Source organism: Tenrec ecaudatus, chromosome 3 (assembly GCF_050624435.1).
Source record: "Tenrec ecaudatus isolate mTenEca1 chromosome 3, mTenEca1.hap1, whole genome shotgun sequence".
NCBI classification, from domain to species: Eukaryota; Metazoa; Chordata; class Mammalia; order Afrosoricida; family Tenrecidae; genus Tenrec; species Tenrec ecaudatus.
Genome location: NC_134532.1, coordinates 36,125,857 through 36,145,923, shown reverse-complemented (window position 1 = coordinate 36,145,923; position 20,067 = coordinate 36,125,857). Strand labels below are relative to the sequence as shown.

Here is a 20,067-nt window from a genome sequence, read left to right as displayed (position 1 = left end):
GTGTGGAGGCTCAGGCCACTGTGCCGTCTCCTGGGGTGGCTGGGGCGGGCTGCGGCAGGCTTAGGGCTGGCACTGGGGACCCAACAGGGCCCCAGGTGGTGAGAGCTGGCTGGAGCTCACTGACGGCTCCTCAGGGACTGCAAAGCCGAGACCCAGGCTCCACTGCAGGTGGAGTGTTTGATCTGCCCGGGCTGTGAGCGGGCGCGGGGAGGCCCCTTGGATAGCTGTGCAGGCAGCTGCGGGACACTGCAGGGAACAATGGTGTTCGCTCTCCGCCCTTTTGGCGCGAAACCGCAGGGGGTAATGGCGCCGGCAAAGGAGGCTTGGCGTGAAACCGCAGGGGGCAATGGCGTCCTTCCTCTGCTCAGGCTCAGAGTCGCGGCCGCCGGGGTCCCCGCAGCACCCTGGGGAGGGCACCTACTCTTGTGCCTTGCGCAGGGGGGGGCCCTTGGTGGGCAGACTCAGCAGCGCGGGGCGCGGCGCTCCGCGGAAGCTCAGGGTCCGGGACAGGCGCGGGTTGGGCAATGGCTCCTGTTGGCGGGAAGTGCTCAGCGCAGGGTCCCCGCCAGGAGTGGAGCTGGCGCTAGGCTGCCAGGGGCTGGCGGGGGCGGGCGGGGGTGGGAGGCCGGCGCACGGAGGGCAGGTGGAGAGGTCCGCGGCAGCGGTGCGGGTGGATGGTCCCCCGTGGGGGTCGCCAGACAACCCGCGGGTCCGCTCCCCTGAGCTTGGATGAATGGAGGGAGGGACGTGGGCCCGAGGGCAGATCGCTGCCCTGTGGGGAGAGGGGAACTGCGGGAGAGGAAAGCTTCTCTCCCAGTGGGGATCCGCGATAGGGAGTGGGGAGTGGGCCACTGGAGTAGGCAGGGCAGGCAAGCGGCTCTGGGCTGGTGTCGGGTTTGGGGATGGAGCCTGAGCCGGTCACCAGTGAGCTCACGGCAGCTTAGTGGCCAGAGATGTCCCACTAGTCTGGTCCTCTTTCACCTAGACCCCTGCTCCGGACAAATACGTGGGGTAGGACTGGGGTGCTGACCCAGGGGGATATTTCACTCACCAGACTCTTACTATTCAGCTACCTGGTCGCCAATCCCGCTTTGTTTGGAGGAGCTCTCAGAGTATGCGGGTGTCCCTGTCGGCCATCTTCCCCCGTCCCTCCATTTCTTTGGGAAAAGATGATGGTAATTTTATTGGGATTGCATTAAACTTATATAGTGTCTTGGGCAGAACCAACATCTTTACTATATTGACTCTTCTAATCCACAAGCATGGGATATTCTTCCATTTGTTGAGGTCATTTTTGGTTCCTTTTAATAGTGTTCTATAGTTTTCCTCATAGAAATCTTCTGATATATATTTTTAAGTCAGGTATATCCCTAGATATTTAGATTTGTGGTTCGCCATTGTGAAAGGTACGACCTTTTTGATCTCCTCCTGTGTGGTATTGCCTGATATGTATAACAGTCCAACAGATTTCTGTTGGTTGATCTTGTATGCTGCCACTCTGCCATATTTTTCTATTGCTTCCAGTACTCCTCTTGTGAAGCTTTTCGGATTTTTTTATATACAAAATTCATATCATCTGTGAATAGCAATTGTTTCACCTCTTCTTTAACCCAGACAAATATCTGTGATGACTTTTCTTTGCCTTATGCTGTTTGCTAAGAGCTCCAGTAATGTTCAATAATATTGGGGACAAAGGGCACCCCTTTTTCAGTGGGATTACTTTCATCTTCTCTCCATTGACTACCATATTGGTTGTTGGTTTTTCATATATAGCTTGTATTATATTTCCTTCCATTCCCTATCTTCTCAAGCGTCTTACACAGGAATTGGTGTTGGATGTAGTCAGATGCTTTTTCCACATCTATTGATATTATTATGTGGGTCTTATAGTTTTTCATATTCAATGTGGTGGACGATACTAATGGTCTTTCATATGTTGAACCATCCCTGCATCCCTTGTATGAATCCCACATGGTCATGGTGAATTATTTGTTTTATATACTTTTGTATTCTACTCGTCTGTATTTTGTTAACGATTTTTGCATCGATGTTCATTAGGGATATTGGTCGGCAGTTGTTGATTCTTGTGGGATCCTTGCCTGGTTTCTGCATTAGAGTTATACTAGCTTCATAGAAGGAGTTTGGGAGTTGACTGTCTTTTTCTATGTTCTGGAAGAGTTTGTGTAGGAATGGTATCAGTTCTTTCCTGAATGCTTGGTAGAATTCTCCAGGGAACCCATCTGGTCCAGGGGATTTTTTGTTAGTAATCCCTTGATAACCTTATCTATTTCTTCTATTGCAATAGGTGTGGTGAGATTCTTGACATCTATCTGTGATAGTCTAGGGAAGGATTGTTTTCCCATGAATCTGTCCATTTCTTCCAAGTTGTTGAATTCATTAGAATACAGTCCTTTGTAGTACTGTGTAATTATTCTTTTGATTTCATTAAGGTCTGTTGTAATGTCCTCTCATCCTTGGTATTGAAATTTGTTCCTTCCTTTCTTTGGTTAGGTTTTCCAGTGGTCTGTCCAATCTCTTTGTCCTTTCAAATAATTGAATTTTAGCAGCACTAATTTTTTCCATGGTTTTCCCATTTTCCCTCTCCTGAGTCTCAGCTCTGATTTTTATAATTTCTTTTCTTTTGCTATTAGTAGGATTGTCCTGTTGACTCTGCTCTAGTTGCTGTAAATTTTGTGACAGTATATCAATAAGTCTCTCTTCCTATTTCATGTGTGTACTTAGTACAATGAAACTTCCTCTGATAAATGTCTTTTCTGTGTCACATAAATTGTGTTACGTCATGTTCTAAATCTCTTTGGTTTCTAGAAAGGTCCTAATTTCATCTCTGTCTGAGGAAATACACACACCTTTTGCAATAGAGAGTTATTCATCCTCCAATTGTTTGCCCTTGTTTTCTTCACCTTCATTTTGTTGATTTCCAGCCTTATGGTACAGTGGTCAGAGAGAGAGTTCTGTATGATATCAATATGCTTAAATTTATTCAGATTCATGTTATGTCCCAGCATCTGGTCTATCTTCTAGTCTGTTTCATATGAGTTTGAAAATAATGTGATTTTTTTTTGTATTTGGGTGAAGAAATCTGTATATATCTATTAGATTAAATTGTCTAATTATAGTCTTTAGATCTTTAAGCTCCCTGTTGCATTCCTTTCCCTGTGATCTATCTTTCTCAGAAAGTGGTGTATTGAACTCCCCTACTATAATTGTTGAGCCTGTGATTTCTTTTTTCATCTTTTGGAGCGTTTGATTGATGTATTCAGAGGGTCCCTTGTTGGGGGAATATATGTCTAAAATACTTAATGTTTTTTTGTCTCCCATTCCTTTGAGAATTATGTAGTGTCCCTCCTTATCTCTTTTTATGGTTTCACTTTGATGTCAATTTTATCCAAAATTAGGATTGCAACCTCTGATTTTTTAATTGCTGTTTGCTTGGTATCATTTTATCCAGCCTTTGATTCTCAGCCTATTTTTGTGTCTAGACTTGAGATGTGTCTCCTGTAGGCAGCAGATTGATGGGTTGTATTTTCTAAGCCAGTCTGCTAGCCTCAGTCTTTTAATGCCTGAGTGTAATCTATTGATATTGAGGGTTATTATCTCCATCTGTGGACTCTGTGATGTCATCTTGTACCTGTTGTGTTGGGTGTTTTCCTACCTCCTTTTATTATCAGTGTGTTGTGCATGTGTGTGTGTGGGGGGGTCATTCTTGACTTCTTTCCATGCTTAATCCAATGCTATCTTGGGGTCTGCTTTCTCTTTGTTGCCCTCTGGGTGGGGTTGTTCTGTGTGGTGGTCTCTTATTTGTGCTCGGTGAGTGCTGTTCTTCTGCCTATGCTGGGTCAGAAAAGATATTTTGTAGGACTGGGTTTCTTTTAACATATTCTTTGAGTTTTTATTTGTCTGGGAAGACTTATTCTCCATCTACTTGATAGATAATTTGGCTGGATAGAGTATTCTTGTGTTTGGATTATTTTTCCTTCAAATTTTGGAATATGTTACTGTACTCTTTCCTTTTCTTCATAGTTCCTGCTGATTGGTCTAAGAATATTCTTATTTGGGAACCTTTATATGTGATTGTTGTGTTTCCCTAGCTGGTCTCATAATTGTCTCCTTTCTCTAAAAGTTGAATAATTTGACTATTATGTGCCTTGATGATTTCTTCTTGGTAATCAGTATAGCTGGTGTTCTTTCAGCCTCCTGAATGGTTGCCTGCTTTTCATTCATTAACCTGGAGCAGTTTTCCTCTAAGAATTCTCTTTATATTTTCCCTGATGATTTCTTTGTTGTGTCTTCCTCTGGTAATCCAATTACTTTTATGCTGTTCCTATTCATAGCACCAGATACAGCCCTTTTCTTCAGCTTCTCTGATGATTTTATTAGATTTTTTAACGTTTGTTAAAGTTTGCTTGGCTGTCCCCTACATCACTGGTGTGGCTATCTGCCTCCTTCAGTCAGTTAGTGAAGTCCATGAGTATGATATTGGCTTTTGTTATATCATCTCTAAACTCTTATATTTCCTTTTGGTGTATGGCATTTCCTCCTTTTTCTGTATTGTTTCCCTTATGTCCTGTATGACTCCAAGCAGCTTTCTGAAAATTTCTTTCTGTGGCAGATCAGTGTCTCTTTCTATGCATGTCGTTACATTCAGAACATCTTCTGACATCTTCTTTTGTCTCTCTTGTTTTTTCATTGAGGTCATTGAGACTAGTTGCTGTTTGAATTGCATTGTTTTAGATGAGCCATTTTCCAGAGAGTCAAAGAGCACTGGCTTCTTTCTGGTAGACTTTTAGGAATACTTCTTCAAACTGCTTGCTGCTAATTGCATTATGGAATTGGCCTATCTCTTTTATCCTCCCGTGGCTTTACTCTTTCCCTGATCAAACAGTATTCTGTTATTTGGAGGGCAAGTTGGATGGTCCTCTCAGGGGACACTAGATGGGTGGTTGTGGATTCATGAGGATGGTGTTGCATTGGGTGAGGTCATAAGAAGCCGTGATGGTGTGGGCATAGCAGCTTCGGGCACTACAGAGGGTGTGTGTGGATGCCACGTGCCACAAAGTGTCACAGAAGGCAGGAAGAAGGTGAGTGAAATCTCCCCAGCCACATATTAAGCGCTACAGAAGGAAGGCATGCAAAATTTCCCCCAGAGAAGGTGCGTGTGATTTCCCCTGGAGGAAGGTGGACAGGATTTCCCCCAGAAGAAGATGGACAGGATTTCCTCTGGAAGAAGGTAGGCAGAATTTCCCTGGAGGAAGGTGGGCTTCCTTTCCCCAGCCTTGGGTCATGGTGCAGAGGGTGGAGGTCTCCCAATTAGTTAGAATGTGGGCATAAATGCTCTAGGCTAAGGGGAGTTGCCTGGAATTCAGCAGTGGCATGTGAAAGGGAAGAGAAAAAGAAAAAAAAAGTCCACTGAAACTGTGGTGGGAAAGAAACAAGAGAGAGAAACAAATGAAACAAGTTTGTTGAGCCCAGATCCCTGACAGTGGGGCTGGAGGAGTTTAACCCTGCCCTAAGGCATCAGCAAGTTGTGGCTGTTAAGATGAAGCCCCTGCATTGGCTCCAAAAGATCCTGGCTCCAGCTGAGGCAATGGCGGGGCTAAGGTCAAACCCTAGTCAGCCTCCACTGTGGTAAGCCAAATGCCCCCAGCTCCTGAAAACCTAGTGGATTTGTGTCTACTTATCTTTCCGATGCTCCTGTGACCAAGCGGCGTGGAATTTCACTCTTAGTAACTCTCCTGGGATGATTTCTGCAGAGTCCCTTTGGTATGTGTTACTCAGTCACCATTTCCTGGAAGTTGACTGTGAATTTTTATGAGACCAAATTGTTTCTATCTCCCACAGAGGGGCTGGTGTGTTTGAACCACCAACATTTTACTTAGCTGCACAACACTTAGCTGTCAGCATTGCCAAGGTTTTTTAAAATTTATTTTTACACAGGTTGCTGTGACTAGTTGCTGTTGACTCCACTCTGACTCATGATGACCCATTGTGTTAAGCCGGGTTGACTAAAAAAAACAAATCAAGTGATGCGCAAATATGTGTAAGAAGGAGCTTAGTATCAAAAAGCTTTATATATCAAGAAACTATCAGCCAGTGGTTGAAAATCATGTGGACCCAATGACAGTGTCTGGTTGCCATCATGGTTAGCCAGGAGGAATATGAAGACCAAGAGAGAGGGGAAGGTTCTCAGAGCCCTCCTGATGATGACACATCTACAAGGAGGCTATATCAGGTGGTGACCTAGTTGACAGGTTGAATACCACCCATAAACTTTCATATATCTTCAAGTTGACATGAAATTATGTAACTCCCCCATCCATGTACAACACATCTTCATAATTTGGGGGATAAATGATTCTGTGGTTCACCCTATATATTTTGAGGGTGTAACTATCTAAGAGGGATATTGTCCATCCCTTTTTTGGACAATATTGTATTCTGACCTACAGGTTTGACCATGATAATATTTAAAATTCTTGTAATGGAGTGTCAACATCATAGCCATGTGTAAGCAAACACAGCATAACTGAATATCAGAAGGGGGTGGTTTTAATATGCTTATTTTCTTTGTATATACCTAAGAACTAGAACAAAAGGAAGGTAAATAAATGTTTGAAGTGATAATGTGTATCTTTCTCCTGTTTGAACTTTTCTACTTTCTATTCATTGTGTTGCTTCCTCCATTTACCTCAGGACTCCATTCATGTGTTCTCTTATTTGCTCACCAAGAAAATGTAATAAGTATGTGTATTAAATGTTTAGAAACTTCCTATCAAAACATACATTTTCTGTTTCTTAACATTATAAATTTAACCTTCATCGGAAACAAGCTCAGATTCTTATATTAGTAATTTATTGGAATTATTTTCATCCTATACTCTGAACAGATTTAAATAGTGGAAGTTTGAGCAATAAGATCATTAGAGTTTGAAATGCTCCGTGACTACCATAGACATTGGGAAATTTCTGTTCTATTTCATAGCAATCCCTTAATATTGGGAGAACTACAAAATCTAATCCGCTTCACTTCCATTATGGTGCAGAGGAATAGAATTCACCATCAAAATACATTCAGGCCTACTGTTCCTCAACACCGAGGAGATAACAGTAAAAATCAATATCATACAGGCACAGGTGGCATCCCATCAAAAATGTGAACTGGGGACCAGGCATGGAACAAAATAACCCCCCACCTTTCTTCTCTAAACTATAAGACATTCATACTGAAGGGGACGGATACTAAAAATAAAAGCTAAGGCTCCTTCTCTAAATCTTTACAGCTATGGAGGGAACAACTTGGAATTAAAAACACTGCTTCATGGGAGGAAAAGGAACAGCTACTAGGTTAGCATTGTCTCCAGAGGCGAAGCATAAACATTGGTAGATCCTATCTCAGATCCAGTTTCACAACGCCTACCTAAGAATGAGGCTCAGATGAAAGATCATATAACTGCTCCTTAGCCAAAACTTCACTACAACACTAACCACAAGTAAAAATAAGAATTGGGTGCATAGGGGACATAACACACAATCTCTGTGGAAAGCATGTTAAATAGAACCTCTAGTGCAAGTATCAAAGCAAAGTTTAACTCTGTTACCCAGAAAGAAGGAAATTATTTCAAATTCATCACCGACAAGATTTGCTCACACCTGTATTATAAATTTATAGCTAGAGGTACACCGTGATCACATCAAATGGAAAATGAAAATATGTAAAACAATATGCTGATATCTACAGTCTGTCAAATATGCCCAACTTTTAACAAAATAAACAAAAACTCCCAAATCACTGCCATTCAGTCAATGCTGACTCACATAAGCCACTTATGGATTCCCAAGACAGAGACTGTTTTCAGGAGTTAAAAACTTGAGTCATTCTCCCAAGGAGCTGATAAATATGTACCTCATGCCATTCTAACCACAGGTTCTAGGAAAAATAAATCCCCAAATTCCCTGATCAAACAATTTTCATCTTTCTCTAGGCCCCCATTCTCAATAGCCTCAAGAGCACACTGAAGTTCAAAACTCTCTTTTCAGTTGACATTTTGTGTTAGGGTAAAGCTTCCTTCACTGCCTCCATGCACAGAAATTAACACTCATGTCATCAGCCATCAGAGTGCTCAGTTTTAAATAAAAATATGAGTATTAAAGGGGCACTCAAGAAATCAGAGAGGAGTAATTTGTACTCAAGAAATCAGAGAGGAGTTATAACTCCAACCTCTCCATATAGTAATGACATATTTTCATCTCTTTAATGCATCCTGAGTGGCCCAGCTTTCAGAAATGCTGATTGAGGAGCACCTTGAGAAATCACAAGTAAAGGAAAAGATCTTTGAATCTCACTAGACCTGGTCCAACTCCTGCATCTGCAGCTGGGACAGGAGACCTCTGAACGAGGAAGAATCCAGTGAACCACTGGGTAGAATGAAACATTTCCAGACTTTCGTGTCTGAATCCCTGAGCTATTGCATCAGTGAGCTGCCACCAAGAAGAAAATGACACAAACACATTCCAAACTCTTGTGAATAAAGTCCAACATTTCCATAAATAGTACATGGACTTATAAAGAGCATAAATATAAAGAAATGTATTATGAAATTTCATCTGATGAACTAAGTGGAGATTTGCATGTGAGTAGGATCTTTGTAATAGACTCTTCTGGGACTGGAATGTTGACTGCCCCTCAGGAGAACACAGTCCTCCACCTTTATTTTCCATTCACCAAGCCCAGAGTCCTCTTCATGTAGAACAAGGCTGATGCTAGAATAACTGGTCAAAGAGGTAGAAAACTCCAAGGGAGAAGATAGCTTTAGAAAGAAGGTCAATGATTTTCAAGTCCCAGGGATTTACAGATTATAAAATACCCATCATTTTTCTTTCTCCATTATTTCATGGTAAATTGACTATACTTTCCTACGTTTATGAATCATTGAGATCTAGAAATCACACTCAATGGAAACCAGGCCATAGGCATTATTTTCTATATTCAGAATCACTCTGAGTGAGTAACTAACATGGAAAACCATTAGTTCAAGTAAAACAAATTTACAGCTATAGATATTTAAAACTTACTGTGGAGTGTAAAGTACTCATTCAATCCAAAGCAATTTTATTACTTTAGAAGGTTGCCTTTATTAAGTTATGGGCTAGTTCTCACCCCATTTCCTGCTTTTTCTCTGCACACTGTTGGGTATCTACAAAACATCTTGGGCCTGAACACTCTCTCATTGAAGGAAATATATGAGGAAAATAAACTACTCCGCACACAAATGATAACAACTTGTAGATGTAATTTAGTAAAACACATTCATAAAATTGATTTCATGTAAATAGTGTGGTTTTTCTGCCTTGCTGGGTCTCTTCAGTGGATTGTGGACAGTTAGAAGTAAAATAAACACGACTACATTAAGGGGAATTGTATGAACAATTTGGGGCAGTAGAACTCCCTTCTGAATGATGTCAGAAGGGACAAGATAACTGCTCAGAGGTGAAGACTGCACCAGGAGGCAGAAGAAGCTATGGTGGCTGTCTGCTCCTCTGTAGATGTAAGTCCTTGGAAAGGGAAAGGCCATTTCAACTCTGCTTTAGAGGGACACTATGAATTCAAATCAACTGTGTGGCAGGGTGTTTTTAGGAGCTTAACCAGGAGGCTTATTATACTGAAAAATCATCTGAACATTCCCCATTGAAGGTTATGTGCCACTGAGTCCTGAGATTATGGATGAGATCATACCAAAATTTAAAAAAAATTAATAAAATACTCCTCTGTCCTTACGGTCAGGGAAATCTTGAAGATTTGAGTCACTCCTCTAAACTGTAGCCTGAAAAAAACATGCATTGGGAAAAACAGAAGTAACACAATGCATTAAGTTTACTGGCATTATCCTCACTTTAATTAATTGTATAACAACCATCTGAGAACCAGAAATAACTTTCTGTGACAACCAAGATTTGCAAGGAACACCAGTGCTAGCTGGGCTCATGCTTGGAGCCAAATCTAGGTTCATCACATGATGATATATTGAATATAGAGTGTTTTAGGCAGTTCAACTTGACTCCCACACACCTATATGAGGCAAAGGGTCAGGTATTAATCCCATCATGCTATTAGATGTTACTCTCCTGGAACAACCCAGCCTCTTCATTCAAATTAAATCCTAGAGAGTATCATATTGAAGAAATTACACTCTCTTGTAATCCCTGAGATTAATACTTCCCAAGTAGATCATGCTTCCTGCATGCATTAATGAATGACACAGCATCATGAAAAAATGGAAAGAATACACAGAGTAACTATACCAAAAAAAAACTAGTCTACTTTCTACTATTTCAGGAGGTAGCATATGAACCAGAACCAGTGGTGCTGCAGGAAGAAATTTAAAGTGTACTGAATGCATTGGCCAGGAATTGGTGGAATACCTATTGAAATGTTTCAGAAACCTGAAGAAGCACTAGAAGCCCTCACTCATATATGTCAGGAAATTTAGAAGACAAATACTTGGCCAATGGACTGGAAGAGACACATATTTGTGCCCTTTTCGAAGACTGGTGGTACAAAAAATTTTCAAACCATAGAATGATATTGATACCACACACAAGTAAAATTTTGCTTAAGATCAACCAACACGGTTTGAAGCAGTACTTGGACACGGAACTTCCAGAAGTTCATGCCAGATTCAGAAATGGATGTAGAACAAGGGATATCATTGCTGAAACCAGGTTGTTCTTGGCTCACAGTTGAGAATAACTGAAAGATATTTATTTACGCTTCATTGACTGGCATTCAACTGTGTTGACCATGATAAACTGTGGATAACCTTGAGAAGAAAGTGAACTCCAGAGCACTTCATTATGCTCATGAGGAAATTTCACATGAATCAAGAGGCATTTGTATGAATTGAATAAGGGAATATGCACAGTTTAAAATCAAGAAAGGTGTGCATCAGGGTTGTATCCTCTCACCATAGTTGTTTATTCTATATGCTGAGCAAATCAGCAGAGTAGCTGACTTGTGTGAATAAGTCTAGCAAGATTGGATGAAGGTTTATTAATACCCTGTGGTATGCAGATGAGACAACCATTCTTAATGAAAGTGAGGAGGGATTGAAGGGCTTGCTGATGAAGACCAGGGATTTTAGCCTTGGGTATAGATTACAACTCATTGTAGGGAAGGCCAAAATGTTCACCACGGGACCAATAGGAACATCACACTAAATGGAGAAAAGGTTGAGGTTGTCATGGATTTTGTCTTACTTGGATCCATAATCAATGCTAATGGAAGCAATAGTCAAAGATCAAAACATAGATTTCATTGTATAAATCTGGTGCAGAAGGTCTCTTGTGCACCAGAAGAGCAAGGATGTTGCTTTGAGGAATAAGGTGTTCCTGACCCAAGCCATGATATTCTCCATTGCATCATGTGCCTGTGAAAGTTGGACATTGAATAAGGAAGAAGGAAGCATCAATGCATTTGGATTGTGGTGGAGAATATTATTGAAAGTACCGGGGACTGCTAAAAGGACTCACAGATCTGCATTTTTAGAAGTAAGGCCAGAGTGCTCCGTAGAAGCAAGGATGACAAGACTTCATCTTACATACTTTGGACATATTATCAGGAGAGACCAGGACCTGGAGAAGGACATCATGTTTGATAAAGTTGAGGGGTGGTGAAAAAGAAGAAGGCGCTTAACGAGATTGATTGACACACTGGCTTCATCAATGGGCTCGGCCATGGGAACAATTGTGAGGATGGTGCAGCACATGCAGTATTTGGTTCAGTTGTGCACAGGATCGCTATGGGCTGGAAGCAATTCAATTACACCAAACAGCAACAAGAATCAGATCATAAGTCCTGTGTCCTATGGCATCCATGGGTGGGCTCAAACTAACCGTTCAGACATGAGTGCACATTTCACAATTAGCACTAGCTAGGGACTGCGTTTTCCCTGCATCTGATTGTAAAATCAATTCTTGAGCTTTAGCAGATATCTGACGCTGGGGGCGCCTGTCAAGGTCTTTCCCCCTCCATAAGGGACAGCTGCTCTTTCTGCATGTGAGAATGTTTCCTACTTTTAAAATACCGTTTTTGAATTAGGATATATCATGGGTGGGTATATAATCACGAAATAAAAAGAGAGAGATTTCCTGGGGAACAGTGAGATGGGGCAGAATCCCCAAGTTGAAACCATCTGCACCTGCTGCTGGGACTGATCCTGTGCTCTGTGGGGCCTGTGCTCCCCCTGGAGACATGCTTTCTCCCTGCAGGGGAGGTTTGTGTCTGGGCTCTCACTGACTTCCCCTCACTGTGTCTCTTGCACAGTAATACGTGGCCGTATCCTCAGCTTTCAGGCTGTTCATCTGCAGATACAGCGTGTTCTTGGCGTTTTCTCTGGAGATGGTGAATCGGCCCTTTACTGAGTCTGTGTAGTATGTACCACCACCAGTAGTAATGCATGCAACCCACTGCAGGCCCTTCCCTGGCCCATGGCGGACCCAGTTCATGCCATAGCTACTGAAGGTGAATCCAGAGGCAGCACATGAGAGTCTCAGAGACCCCCCAGGCTTTCTTAGATCGCCCCCAGACTCCAACAGCTGCACCTCACACTGGACACCTGCAAATACAGAGGCACCGTGATTAGATCACACACATACAAACTAATGTATGCACAATTATACTTACAATAATATCAAATCAGACCATTTTACATGGTCTACAATGATTACTATGTAAAATGGCCACAGTGAAAGCCAAGGTTGGTGAAAAACGCATGTTGTATCCTGTGGACTAGCTCCTGAGCACAAATGGAAATAGCAGAGACCTCAGAGACTGGGACTGTCCTCTGAGATCTCCCACATCAGGGACTGTGGCTGATTTATCTGCAGGCAGAGAGCTGCATTTGCATGTCCCCTGATATTTAGAAGCAGAGGAATCGAGAATATGGACCAGAGTTCTCCCTCAGACTCAGAAACACAAGCACTCTCAAAGGACAACAGAGCTCTTAATCTGTTTATCAGGCATTGCTTTAGTTGTTAGATATTATCAATATTTTTAAAGTAGTTGTAAGTTTATGAACTTTATATCACATACACAATACCCATTGTGGCATGAGAGGTAACAGTACATTCTGACTTGTTCCCTTTAAGATGTGGATGCAGGTGCATATACTGGATGGCTCTATTATCTCTTTCTTGTTGGAAACATTATTGGTTTCCTTATGTTCCAAGAATTTTCACATTTCAGTGATATTTTTAAACAGCAGACATCTAGTTGTTCATAAAACATGTCCACAAACCTTGCACAATGATGTTTCCTCTCTGCTTTCTTATCTTGGAGATTCCAGTCCTCTTCCTTTTGTCATGATCAGGAAAACTGGATATTTATCACTTTACTTCATCTTTTCAAATAGTTTTTGTTTAATTAGCTTATTTATTGTGTTCCTGCTATTTCATTTATTTGACTTCCTTTATTTATTATTTTCTCCATTCTAATCTGTGATATGGCATATGGCAACTTTTTCTAGTTTCATTAGATAGAAACTGAGGTAATTAATTTTATAATTTTGTTTCTATAATTTACATAGGGTTGTTGCTATGAAGTCCAAACTAAGTTCTCTTACATTGAGTCCCATAATTTTTTTGTGTGTGTGAAGATATGATTCCTATTTTTCGATTCTTAGCACATATTCTGGCCTCAGATTTTTCAGAAAAGGGAATTATAGCAGAGAAGGATAAGGGATGATACATTAGTTTTCCTATAGCCATGTGAAGGGAAGTTTATCCCCTTTATATTCTCCTTAATTATTTCTCAACATTGGAAAGTTCTCTGGAAATCAATTCATTATGGATCGCTCCTTCAGAAGTAGGATGAAACTCAAATGTGGTCAGGGAGATTGAACTATTCCAGCCTTGATCTTCACTTTATCAGAGTTAATACCATTTGAAAAGAGGATAAACTTAACCGCCCCACAAATGTACACAAAATCAAATACATAATCCTTAATGGAAAGTACATAATACACTCTTCAACTTATTTTGTTCCTTAGCTGTAGTTTTTCCTTTTAGAAATTGGACACTTCTTTTTCCATTCCTTAAGCTGCAATGATTCCATTCCCCTTCACTAGTTTAGGGATGGTGTGAAGAAGGCTTCATTTGTATAAATTAATGAAATTAGATCTTCATTTATATATAACTCAATTGTTTATAAAATACTCCAAATTATAGCTTATGATTTATAACTTTTGAAAATAAAACAATATATTTAGCATGAGGATTTTGTTCTGTAAAAACAGTCTACATACATGCATCTCATTAGAACATATCCATTTGGGAACTTTCCTATGCACACGACTTTAAAAAAAAAGTCAAAATTACTCAGTATTTCCAATGTTAAAATAATTTAGTGCCACCTAGTTTTCAATTTCTGTAACTACTAGCTTTAAAAATTAAAAATTGCCACTAAAACTGAAGTTCTGAAAAGCGAATTTTGCAAATGCCTTTTCACATGTCTTAATGCTGACAACACAAGATCAGAAACCGAACTATGTGATATCAAAATCAGTATAAAATGCCATATGCTATTCAAATATGAAAAAAAAATAGACCCAATTATTTTGACTATAGATGCAGACTCTGTCACTCTTAAAACAGTATCAAAATCTCCAGGGACTAATAGGTATTTGGAGCAGACAGAAAGACTTTGTATAGTCAATAGACCTGTCAAAACCCTTAATAAATAGTGGACAATGAATTAATTTGAATATCTAGTTCCTGGAAGTAAAGTGACCAACCTGGGAAAGGCAAAATTGCTTTAAAATATTTTTTAATAATAGCTTTTATGGTTGGTCTTTTACCCAGAAACTCTTATTACTTCAACAGAATAAAGTGGGCCTAAGATTTTACTTAAGATATTTCAACATTCTCGGCTTTAAAGGAAACACCAACCCCTTAAAAACAAATCAACCTGCCTGAATAAATAGTACTCATGCTGATGAAATTGCAATCTTCTACAATGGGAGAGCACAAAATTGTAGGCCAATCCTCATTCTAATGGAATGTAAAGCATGCGGTTCTACTTAGATATTATCAATGTCCTCATCATCATCTCCTATGTCGTCAAACTGGATTTCATCATTATCTCCAGAGCCAAAGGTATCCGTTTCATTGATTTTGACATGCGCTGGAAGCTTGCCATAGGCCTTCAGACTTCTAGCTTCATCTGCGTTGTCTTTTAAAATGACGTCCACTTTGTTATCCTGATAGTCTCGTAGACTGGCCAATGTGATGTCCAAGGTATTTAGCCAAACCTTTCCCCTCAATTTTCCCCTGATGTGACACATCTCTTTACAACATCAAACCACATGGCTTCTAATCCTCCATCTCCCAACATTTTGAAGACCTGTGCATATTCTTGCCCATCTTCTTTGAACGCCAGTTCTCTTTTTTTCAGACTCGTTTTCATTCTTACCTCTACGTCTATATTTACCTCCTTTACCTTTATTCTTAGGCAGGACCATGGCCTTGTGGTGTTTCCGACTCTCTTTGGGCAACTACGGCAGCAGCAATTCCTTTGAGGGGAGCGAAGACTAACGAAGGGGAGAGAGCAGGATGGAGCAGGCGCTAAGGATCAAGTGGAGCGTGAAATAGTAAATCCCACACTTTTTTTTTCGTGTATGAAGAGAATTTTAATTAAATGTTCAATGCGCATCAAGAAAACATACCACTCCAGAGCTGCCAATGCTCACAGCTCCAACATACTATGTGCACCAACAATCCAAAAAAAATCTTCCACCATCTCACAAAAGAGATGAAATGAGACCCAAAGTAGGGCAAAAGCCAAGTCAGTGAAGGGGAAATCATCTCAAGAATGGTGGGGGTATCCACATGGCTTCCGGCAAAAAAGTGCTGAATCATGATTAGGTCCAGACTCTAACCGGAACTTACCAGTGGAACAGGAGGATGTCTCCCACCCTGAACCCAACCAGTGACAGCTCTGGCGCTTCCACATTGCTTGTATTCTGGTCCCAATTAACAGCGCCACCCATACATGTGTCTGGACAGAATTTCAGAGGAAAAAAAAACCCTCCTATCCCAAGGTCAGTCAGTTTGTCCTTGGCAGGGCTCAGGCTGTCTATTACCAATCCTGGACGAGCTCCCAAATATGAGATTTGAGGAAGGAAGGCAAACTTACCTTGGGTGCACGCAATAATCATCACAACCAGTTGAGATGCAAAAGTGGAACAAGGAGTTTATTAGCTAGCTCAAGCTAGGGCTTCCTCCCTCCGCTGCCTGGCTTAGCGAATCCCACACTTTTTAATATTGCACTTTAATTTTCATTCAGTACAGCCATCCAAGATACGAAAACCATTAAACGTATGTTAATGATTCAAACAGGATTTGTATTTATTAATGTATTTATCACTCTCACTCATTGCATTGAGTCAATGCAGACACATTGCGACCCTATAGGAAAGGGTAGATTTGAGCGTTTCTGAAACTGTAACTCCTTATGGGAGCAGAAAACACCATTTTTCTCCTGTGGAACAGCTGGTGGTTTTGAGCCCCTGGGCTTTAAGCTCATACCCTATCAACTAACCACTACACCACCAGAGTTCATGTATGCACACATACATATATTTAATTGTGTTTACTTATATCACATATGAGTGAATATTGAAACTGATGTGTTTTGTAATAAACATTATGGAAGAGAGAATTCTTGGAGAAAATGATTTGGTAGGAAAGGAAACCCTAGATGCCAACAAGGAGCTCCTTGCCCCCATGCTTTTTCCCATTGCCCCGGGAGCCTGGCTCCTGTACTTTGTGCAGCCTACGTGTTCCTATACGCCAATGTCATTATTGTAGTGAAGCTTGTGCATGGGATGGCACTGAGTCCTCTCACAGTTCCTCTCAGAGTAATGGACAGCGGTGCCCTCAGTGGTCGTTGAGCTCAGCTGCAGGGAGAACTTCTTCGTGGACATGCTTTTTGAGCTTGAGAGTCAACTCAATTGTGATGGGTAATTGTTTTCTTCTACTAAAACATATTGATAACAACGACTCCAATCTCTTCTGCAGGTTTTGGTAGATCCAGCGCCAGAAATACGTAGTTATCAGAGGCAGCAAATTTTAAGTGATGAGTCTCTGTGAAGGATTCATCACTCCTGGGTCCAAATAATGATGCTGAAGCTGTCACAGGACATCCAAGATAATCAATGATGGTAACTAATGCACACTTCTTTTATTCCTACACATTTTTAGAATTTCATGATACTACTAGAAATTAATTATGAGGCCAAAGAATAGCCAAAAGAAAATCTATACTAGGGACAAGTTATGTAGTTCTTAAAAAAAAACTCTTCCCCAAATGTGATGTTTTTCACCAAGTTTTGAAATTTAATCTGGAAATTGAAGGGGTGATCTGCATGTTAGAAATCCCAGAAGAAAAAAGGAAAAAGGCAGATAAACCTCCAGTCTTTTCTCAGAAACTGAAAAGAGAAAGTCTAATGTCCTCCATTCTCTTGAGGTTTGTTTGCCTCTATCTATTGAGAAATCAAGCTCCTTAGGCTGAAGATCAGAGAAACTATGGACACAGAAATCATAGAGTGTTAAGAAATTCTAATTTTATTAATACCCCTAATTATTAGTGAACATTTATTCTACTATGTTTTCTCATTTCTCTGCATATTTCCTGGAGAGTTAATTCCTATTTCTTTATCATGTCATCTCACTTAATACCAGTCACGACAGTGGAACATGTACAGAGTTTGGATAATCAAAATAGGCAAAGGGCATGAAATGGTACTTGAATGAAGGAGACATTTAAGTTGAAAAGATACAAATATAGTAACACATTATTCATTGGTGCTATTATTGTGTATTAGATTAGCATTGTTTCATTTGGAGATATTTTCTTGGAATGGGTGGTTATAGAATGGCCATATTTTCTGGAACGCATTTTAGGTACTTTCATAAAGTCATTTTTCATATCTCTGCTCAATGCAGTCCATGGTGTGATTTCTTGTTTGTTTCTTCCATGGGTATTCATTGTGCATCACAGAAATACAGAATTGCTGGAAATGTCAGCCGTTTCTCTGTGCACCATGCTAAACAGAACAAATAACTCAAGAAGCTGTACTAAATGGAAAACACAACATCAGGATGTAGTAAACCCAGCTAATAATCTGTGATATGCAGGTGAAATAAAACTACATGTTCCAATATCGCATGACTTGAAAACTTACAGATGAAGTTCAGAAATTGCTGCCTTCACTCTACATTACAAATCAATGCAAAGAAAATGAAACTCCTCACTATGGGACCAATTGAAAATATGATAAGTGGAGATAAGATCGAAGCTGTGATGGAGTTCATCTTGCTTAGATTTACAATCAGTGTTCAGGAAGCCGCTGTCAATCAAATGATGCATTTCAGTGAAACTGCAGCACAAGACCTCTTTAAAGATTGAAGAGCAAGAATGTCTCTTTGAGGACTAAAATACACCTGGCCAAAGCTATGAAATTTCAATGGTCTCATATGCATGTCAAAGTTGGACAATGAATGAGAAAGATCGAAGATGAAACAATGTATTTGAATAATGATACTGGTGAATAATTTGATGGTGTGGTGGACTGTCAGAGGAACAAGCGTATATTGGATGATGTACACTTGTGATGCTTAATAGAAAGAAGTGAGCATAGTATTACTTCATCTCAAGTACTTTGAACATGTGTCAAGGAAATCAGAACTTGGAAAAAGACATCATGCTTGATAAAGCATAAGGTCATTTTTAAAAGGATGAACTTTAAGAACATAGTTGGCACAGTAACTGCAAAAAGGGCCTCATACATGACAATTGTAAGGATGATTCTGTTTCATTCTGTTTTCTCTAGTGTTGCTATGAATCCAAACTGATTTGATAGGACTTAAAACAGCAACATACAATGCCAGTTGCAAATATTGCACTCCATGGAGAGGAAGCACAAGCATTTACCTGTCAAATTGGAACCAGATAAGGATACCATTAAATATAAATCTTATTTCATATCATGCTTCAAATTTAACTATAACTATAAATCAACAAATGATAGATGAATGCATCCAAAATGGTAATAAAGAAATAAAACTCTCTATAATTGCTGAGGATATCACTCTAAACATAGAAAACCCAAAAGCTCTAGAAGAAAATTATTGAAACCGGTTTTGAAGGTTAAGCAATTTCACAGGTTATAAGGGGAACACAGATAATCAGTTTGATTCCCACGTACCATTAGAGAAAGCTCTGAAAAGAAAATCAGAAAATAATACAATTTACAATAACCACTTAAAATATAAAGTAAATTGGAGTAAGCCCAAGCAGAGAAACAAAAGTCTTATATAATGAAAATGATAAGAAAACATTTTTCCAAGATACCAAAAGACACACCCATAATTAGAATAACGGGTCATGTTCACGAAGAGGAAGTCTTAACTTTGTAAAAGTAAAACACTCTAAACAATCTATAACTTTAATGTAATCCTGAAGAAGATCCCAGGGTCTATGTTTAAGAACATGGCGACTACTTACCAAATTTTAAAAGAAATTACTCATCAGGTTAAAAAGAAAAGAAAAATTCAGCATACAATGTCAAAACTACCCCCACCCCCATACTCTCCTCGGGCAGTTTCTACTGGAGTTTCCTCTCAATCTGCTCCTAAGCAGTGGGAACAAAGCGAACCCAAGACACAGCAGAAGATCTCATCTGCGCTCACACACCCACCTGCTTCTGGTTCCTGGGCCTGTGCTACCCCTGCTGTTATAAGAGCTCTCTTAGTTCAGCCCCCAGCTCTCCTGCATGGTGGGTTGTGTGGGGCCTCACATTGACTTTCCCTCTCCTTATCTCCTTGCAAAGTGCTTGTCAGTGGTAAAAGAGCTCAGCTGCAGGAAGAACTGATTCATGGATGTGACTAGATGGTCTCTGAGAAATGATGTGTATTTGCTAAACCACTCTGATTCAGAGAAGGTCCTTCCCATCCACTTAAGGCTTGTCCTAGGGCTCTGTCTGATCCAGTCCCAAG

General features: G+C 40.3%; 1 pseudogene; it reads right to left on the bottom strand.

The window, feature by feature from the left end:
• Nucleotides 1–15,089: 15,089 nt before the first annotated feature.
• Nucleotides 15,090–15,530, bottom strand: LOC142443222 (eukaryotic translation initiation factor 1A, X-chromosomal-like; annotated as a pseudogene).
• Between the last annotated feature and the right edge of the window lie 4,537 nt (nt 15,531–20,067).